At 42.9% G+C, this 8,213-nt stretch overlaps 2 pseudogenes; both read right to left on the reverse strand.

Moving 5' to 3' along the window:
* Positions 1–3,024: 3,024 nt before the first annotated feature.
* LOC147446967 (uncharacterized) lies at positions 3,025–3,979 on the reverse strand (annotated as a pseudogene).
* A 50-nt stretch (positions 3,980–4,029) lies between these two features.
* Positions 4,030–4,366, reverse strand: LOC147446968 (uncharacterized; annotated as a pseudogene).
* Between the last annotated feature and the right edge of the window lie 3,847 nt (positions 4,367–8,213).

Here is an 8,213-nt window from a genome sequence, read left to right on the forward strand (position 1 = left end):
AGTGCAAGGTCTCTTCTTTGTGATTGCTCTAGCTTCAGCTCAAGCTCAAGTTCCTTGTTTTTCTTTTCCAAAGTCTTATAATGAAGCAACAACAGGATTTTCCCTTATCTGTCTCAAAAATGCTACCTGATCATTGATCCTTTGCTCAAAGTATTGCAGAGATGCGTTTGCTATATCAAGCTGCACTTGGATCTTCTGTACTGACAGAGTCGTGGTTAGGAGTTCATTTGTTACCTCTGTTAGTTGTTGATCTTTAGTCGTACAAGCATCGAATAACTTGGTTAGAAGCTCTCCGAGCTCCTCCATTTCTTTCTGTTGCTTCTCTTTGGCTAGTTGGTGTTGTTCTACTTCATCTTTTAGCTCGTGATATGTTTCTTATATCTAAAATGATATTCATCCTATCATCTAACTCTCCTTGTAGAGCATCAATAACTAATTCCAGCTCCCTAGCCTTAGCACTGTGGCTAAGTGCTGTTGTTCGCATTTTTTTTGTCATCTGTTGCATCTGCTTGGCATATTCATTTACTTGCATGATGACTTTGTCAGTCGTTTCCTAATCTTCAATCTCTATAGGCTGTCTAGATGTTTCAGCCGTTTCAGTTTGTGGCTCCTTGGGTGGTTATGTGGTGGCTGCTTGTGGTTGCGGTGGGGGTTCTATCTTTCCTTGTGGCATTGTGGTTGCCTTGGCTGCTCTTGCTTCTTGAGGCTTTGTGGATGCCTTGGTTGTTTCTTGTTGGTGGTTGTAGATGGGTTAACCTCAGTTTGTTCTTGTGCTTGTGGTTGTTCAAAACCTGTTGCTGCCTATTGTTTAGACTCCATTTTTTTTGCTTCCTTGCCCTCATTAGGTTTAGCTGTGGGTGATGGGTGAGGGCTTGGCATTGGATGGTCTGACTGCTCCGTAGTGAGTGAAGTTGGATTCAGAGACATCTCCTCCTGGTAGTGATGTGCCTTGCTTTGTCCCATAGCCTCCACTTGTCTCTGGTGCTTGACTGTGTCTTCCTTTGCTTTCTTTTCAGCTTCTTGAGCTTCTTTTCACTTTAGGGCTTCTTCCTCCTGTGCATACATGCATTCAAGGAAGTCTGCATGATCCTCTGCTTCTTTCCTTGCAGGATTCTTGGTTATGGGTCCTCTTATCTCTCTTGGAACCCATCTTTCTGGGTCCTCACCTACAACTTGGCGGCTTCTTTCATAAGTTTGTTTTTCCCTTTCAAACCTTGCCTTCTTTTGTTGAGTTTCTTCTTGATGTGCAGCTACAACTTTCTTCTTCATCTCTTCAATTCTGGCCCTCCCCTCCTCATTGTCCAAGATTTCACTGCTATGAGCTTCATGAGAGCTTTCTATCGATTCTTCATCTGACTTATAAACTCTCTTTGATGAACGTGTGGTTCTGGGAGAAGGTTGTGCAGATACAATCCATATGTGTTCTGATCTAGGACTGACGGCAAATTGTTGGCCATGCCAATAGCATGATATGCTATTCTCATCAGTACTTAAGGCACGCCCAGATATGTGATTTTACCTTCTTTCTTGGTGCCCTTCAACGTTGTCAGCACATATTGTACATGATTAATTGGCTACCTAGTTGTCAAATTCAACACTTGGGTGAAGGTAGTTGCAACCGCATGGTTTGGGGTGGTGTACCATGGCGGTCTCTTTGCTAAAAAGTGGAAGTGCTGATGGTATAGACGAGCTGGTTCTTCCACTTGCCTTTGGATGAGGTTGGAAAAAGTTGCAGTAGCAGTCTCCTTGGTGAATGTGCCTGCTATCTTTCTGTCTCGGGCCTGCATTATCATCCCTTCAATTGGCAGCTTCAATGCCTCAGCCACAATTTCTTTTGTGATAACGACTTTGACTTTCTGCCCTTGTTGCTCAATGATTTGGGCTTATCCATCCTCTTTCATTGGTGCAACTGGAACAATGAGCTGTCTTCTTTTAGGTGATAGCTTGAGTTGATTGGTATCCCAATGTTGTACTGCCTTGTACGTCCGCATCCATGAGATTCCAAGAATTATTGTTTCATTCATCTGTTCATCTGGTAAGCATACAAACTAATGAGGGCATGAACATCCATGTAATATCACATTTAAGTTGACTACTCCCAATGTTGGTGTGGATACAAGAAGTCATCATAGTGTGGATAGTTAGATGGCTGCACAAATAAGCCATAGCCAATGCCGCAAACCACAGCGGAAAGATCACCATCGTTACAAGCATCAGCAACCTTGCACTGAGTAGAGCTAAAATTCCATGAACCTAATGCAGCAGCAGGCACCAACTTAGCCTGGGGTGGAAGTGACTTAGTAGTAGTGGCCGGCAAGGTGGCCTACCAAATGCCATATTTGATATACACATCCTGGCAAGTAGAGTCTCCTGCAGACATCTCTCTCCCAATCCCATATCATAAACTCCACAACACCTGAATCCAACATCCCTTGTCTTGTTCTCAATCTTGTGATATCAACATTTGCTCCTGTCACCTGTGATAGCAAAAAACACTTGCAATTTTGACTAGAGAGTGCTTTATCCCTGTGTACCTATCCCCTAGCCACACCAAATACCTGCTCAATGTCCCTGCTGTTTGCTTGCAAACTGCCATGCCTGGGCTTCTTGCACTTCCATAGGCTGACCATCTTCAGTTGTACCATCATTGCCCAACCCCTTGTTGAACATTCATGCTCCACCATAGCATTATTTAGATAAGAGATGATTGCATATTAGAAAACTGATACTTAGTATGTACATATGCAATAGATAGATAGAGAGAGAGATTTTATCTACCTGTAGAAGCCCCCGCGGATCAAATGGAAAGCCATAGGCTCTCTCAACTGTGATGCAAACTCTGCCAGGATCAAATGCACGGTATTGAGCACAGCCATGCGTCCATAATATATGCATAATCAACCATTTTTTTGCACCTACAAACCCAAAAACAAACCGCTCGTGTAGCTTGGCATCACATCGATCTTCAACAACCTGTATTATCCATACGCCGGATTCATACATTGAATGAACCTGTACACCACCCTAGAAAGCATCTGCACCATACATCATTATCCTCTCACCTGCTAGAGAGCTCTTCATAGGAGACCCCTCATCAAGAGAGCTTTGCAAACCGTGCAAAACTTTGTGTAAAGCAATATTCAAAAGCATGTCCATCAATAGCATAGTACCCACCTTTGGCAACGTGTCTTTCAATGGTGCTTCTTCTTGGAGAACCAAGCCTACCGGCTTCTCAAGCACACCCTCTGTTGTAGGTCCTTCAAATGACATACACTCCATAACTGACTCACCATGCCAATCTTTGTCCACCATAGCCTTTGATGCTTCATCTTCAACCACTTCGGGTGAGAGCAAGTTGGATTGCTCGACCACCTTTGCTTGAACACTAACCTGTTCTTCAAGGACTTCTTCTACAACCATATCATCTGCTAAGCAAGAAAGAAAGCCATGATCTATTAACTCGTTCTCTGGTATGTTGACATCATCCACACCTTCTGGAATGCATGACCGCTCTTCAACACAATCAGTAGGGCAAGGTTGCCCAACCCCCTGGCTAGCTTCTTCCTGCATAGCTTCAACCATCTCTTTGCCAACAACCTCAAGCTTGTCCTATGAGCTTTTCACATCTTCATTTGCTTCTTCTTGCATGCACACTTTGGCTAGGACTGTATCCTTGCTAGCCGGGGCTAACATACTCTTGTACATGAGCACACCAAATTGGAGGTACAAATTGAAACGAATGACCAGAATGGCTTACCAATGGCAAAGTAGCTACCTCTTTGACGCTTGGACTTTCTTTTGGCACATGATGAAGCTCTATTGTCAAGCTATACCTATAAATTACAGGCTTCAACAAGCCCATCTCCAGCTTCTTCTTTGCTTTCATGTTCTTTACCTTTGCCAAGCAAACCATTTGCGCATAGTCCTCTGCACCACCACACTCGACCTTCTCCTTGATTCGCAGATGCAAACAGACTAGAAACTGCTCTCGCTTGAAATGATCTCCATTTCGCACACATGTAGTAGCAGCTAGTCTCTCCCAAATAGACTCAAATTTATCCAAAACAAAGCAAAATCTTCACTTACATCCTGCTTGAGCTTGCTCAATTGTTCACCCAAGTCCGATGGAGAAACCCACTTCTCAAAAGCTTCAACAAACCGCTTGTGAATCTCGCTCAGTGGACTGCCGATCTGCAACCTTCAATTCTTCAAACCAGGCTTTGGCTCGTCCTTGTAGAACCCATGGTAGTGCCTTCAATTTGGCTTCATCTCCACAACTTCTCATCTGCAATAGGTATAGCTCCAGATCGGAAAACCAATCTGCAGCCTCTTCTTCTCCAACAAGCACCAATTTGATATCATACATCATCTTCAGGCTTTAAAACTTCACCGAGGAGCAATCAGTAGATCCTCTGTGGGGGCACCAGTGATGGAAAGGGGAAACAAACCCAGCACACTTCAAACTTGCCTCTCTATGCTCAGGAGCAGCGCATTCCATCCTCTGTCCAGCCGGATGCTACCCCTCCTGTGGCGCTCTTGAACTCGGCCTGCACCTCTTTGGCCGGCCCTCTCAAAAAGACTACCCACCTTCAATTGGCGGCTCTCCCTGTGCAACCGACTGCCCACCCTTTGGTTGTCCTTGGCCCTAGCTTGGTCTGCAGCCCCAACCAATGGTGCACCCGCTTGGTGGCTTCTTTGCCCTCTACTATCTGGTGAGCCCCCAAATTGACCGCCTCTTTTGGGTCACGGCCCCTCCTCAGCGAGTAGGCCCACTCTCCTCCCTTTTTTGGCAACCACCCAGATGGCATCCTTCTCTCACATGGCGGGTAGATGGCAGCTTTCCATGCTCGGCCTCCCTCTACTTGCAGTGACGCTTTCCTTCATGCATGCAAAACTCGAATCGCCTTTTTTTTATTAATATCTTCAATCTATTTTCAGCTTGAATTCCAAACACTGCTTGGTCTGTTGTCCCACGAGAGAATGCTCCCTCGGCACCCCACGATTCCTTTCTCCACATGCCTTCGGTTGCGAGCCTCCATTGCATCATAAAACACTTCATAGAAGTCATCATAGTGTGGATAGCTAGATGGCTACACAAATAATCCATAGCCAATGCCGCAAACCACACCGGAAAGAGCACCATCCTCAAAAGCGTCGGCAACCTTGCACTAAGTAGAGCTAAAATTCCATGAATGGCCTACCAAATGCCACATTTGTCATACACATCCTGGCAAGTAGAGTCTCATGTAGGCATCTCGCTCCAAATCCCATATCATAAACTCCACAACACTTGAATATCCCTTGTCTCGTTCTCAATCTTGTGATATCAACATTTTCTCCTGTTACCTGTGATAGCAAAAAATACTTGCAGTTTTGACTAGAAAGTGCTCCATCCCTGTGTACCTGTCCCCTAGCCACACCAAATACCTGCTCAATGTCCCTGCCATTTGCCTACAAACTTCCATGCCTGGGCTTCTTGCACTTCCATAGGCTGACCATCTTCAGTTGTACCAACGACATCCACTAATCAATTATCCATTGGTTCACCATCTAGGGTGGACAACTTAATTGCTCCACTTGGGGATACATCTTCAATAAATGGTCCGTTTCTCTTTTTCTTAAACTTGGGAATGTGTTGCTTAAGGGAATAGACTAAAACTAAGTCCCCTTTTTTGAAGATTTTTGTAACTAGATGGGAATCAACAAACTGTTTTTGTTTCCCTTTTGTGCGTAGATGTGAGCTACAACTATTAGCCTTTGCTCATAAAGCTTTTCTAAATCTTCAAGTCTCTTTAATAGTTCATGCCCCATCCACTCAGGATCCTTAGCTACCCTTAGTGTTGGCAATAGAAATTATGTCGGTAGTATGGCATCAAGACCATAGACAAGGTTAAAGGGTGTAGCATTTAAAGTTGTCCTGAATGAAACTTTATAAGCCCATAGAGCAACATGGAGATTCATTTTTCAATCTGTCTGTCCTGAACTAACCACTTTAGTCAATATCGAGCTAAGGATTTTATTTGTATGCTTAGCTCGTCCATTTGCTTGTGGGTGATATGGAGCTGATTTGTTATGGATGACCATAAATTCATTAAGCAGATACTCAATCACCTCACTGAGGAAATGGATTCATACAGCATTCAGTTTTTACCAAGTTTTTGGTCAATTTGTGATCCAAATTCTATGGCCTTTACAAAATATGTTTGTACACATGTGTAGAGTCTCTGGTATCAATCTTGGTTAGTTTTGAGCTGAAAGTAAATAATCATGATTATTTACTTTATGCCTAAAATGATCTCTTTTTTTAACTTTTTCACTAGACAATCTTTTCATGAGCTATTTTACGCCTAGGAGTCAAATCAAAACTTAGTTTGGCCTAAAATATCAAGAAAAAGTAAATAATCTGAGTTTTTGCAAACTCTTGAAATTTTTATCTCGAATGCGTCCTTAAGCTTACCCACAAGTTCATACAACTTTTAAAGCATGCTCTTCAGTCGGATTCAGTAGTTGACAGTCTTTTGGTGCTATTTCTAGCCGTAGACCTAAATTTTTGCAACTTCATATCAACAACTCACAATTGATTCTTTTGGATAGAGCAATGTTTTGAAATCTCACCTCGGATTCTACTTACCCTACTCCTAGATTCTACTGCAATTGGGTTGTGGAAAGTGTCCACAAACACTCATTTTCTTGTTTTTTATGGTTTTCTAAGCCTTGATCTTAAGACTCTCATCCATCAATCATTCACAAAATCCTAATCTAATCCTACAATCCTAAAAGGTACTTAGCAAGTACAACCTACTTCCAAGCTACCTCTACACAGCAAAAGACGGCAATCTTAAGCTATGCGGTGTTGGGAAACAAGCAAACTGAAACACCTATATAGCGATGTCACCCAAGAGCGTTGAGAGGGCACAAAAAGAAAACCAAAAGCTTTGGGAAACTCCTTTGAAACACCACTAATCCAACAAGAGTAGTCCCCTTGGGAATTTACTAGCCGTCGCCCACCCAAGAGACTATGTCACATAGGAGCAAAACCCTGTCAAAGCATGGATTTACAGCACACGCAGACCAATGCATATGAAGACAAGAGCCTCTCCTTTCACAATCAAACATCACAAACCACAACTTCAACATCAATTCCACAATTCATAGATACATGCCCTCCGAATCTGTCTACACACAATTTGCCACTAGGCTGCCATAGCCATAACCCTGCAGAGAACTAGTCGTAACCTGAAGAGCACAACTCCAATTGGGGCACTTTACAGCTTGGAAAAAATATTGAATAATGACTGAAGATAAATATGAAGATGACCAAAATTGATTCCATACACCGCCATGAGCAAAATTGGCACGAACAGAAAGCTGTCCCAGCACGACTACACGTAGAGAAGGCTAGTCGGGGCAAAAAACTGCATCCAAAAGCACCAAGGAGACAGAACGAGCTAAAACCTGCAAATTTCTGATGTTTGGATGAACTTTGTTTAGTTTGTACATGAGTTTTAGTTATATACAAGTCTCGCTTCAAAAAACTCACTCACGGGTACTTACAGTAGCCTAACAGCTATCACTAGACTAGCGACTTGCAGCGCATGTACATGTGCTTGCTAACGCAAACTAAAAAACCCACAAAAAGAAAGCCCACACACCCTTTTTACATCGGTCGTCATGTCCATATGTACAAATTTACGAAAAAATGGGGTGTCAGAAATGCGCCCAACATAGTTTGCCAACCCCCCAGTCTGCTAGAGCATTCATGCTCAGCATTAGCATAAGCATATTGTCCACCCGGATCAAAGGGCCATACAACATAAGCTAAAATTTCATGAAGAAACACCAACCATATCAATTGTGTCACTCCCAATATCAAGGCATAAACCATATGTAGAATCCAAATCCTGTTTAGGCATAAAGTACTCTCAACAAATACAACAAAGAAACACCCTTTCATCATTATAGCATGCAAGGAATCCTTTAACATCTCATCCAAAAAGTCTTCAACTTCTATCTCAGCCATTCTTATATCCTCATGCATATCCATTTCATTCTCCCCACTCTTCATTAAGCCTCTATCCAATTCAACCATATCATGCTTGATAGGTAAGCCATCTTCCATATATGCCTTAGGCTCCTTAACAAGAGGATCAAACAAGGTAGCATCAACCATATTCACATGAAGCATAACGAGAGAGCCTCCATCATTTTCAATA

This window comes from Adiantum capillus-veneris, chromosome 11, assembly GCF_014529385.1.
Source record: "Adiantum capillus-veneris isolate H3 chromosome 11, ASM1452938v2, whole genome shotgun sequence".
Classification (NCBI taxonomy): Eukaryota; Viridiplantae; Streptophyta; class Polypodiopsida; order Polypodiales; family Pteridaceae; genus Adiantum; species Adiantum capillus-veneris.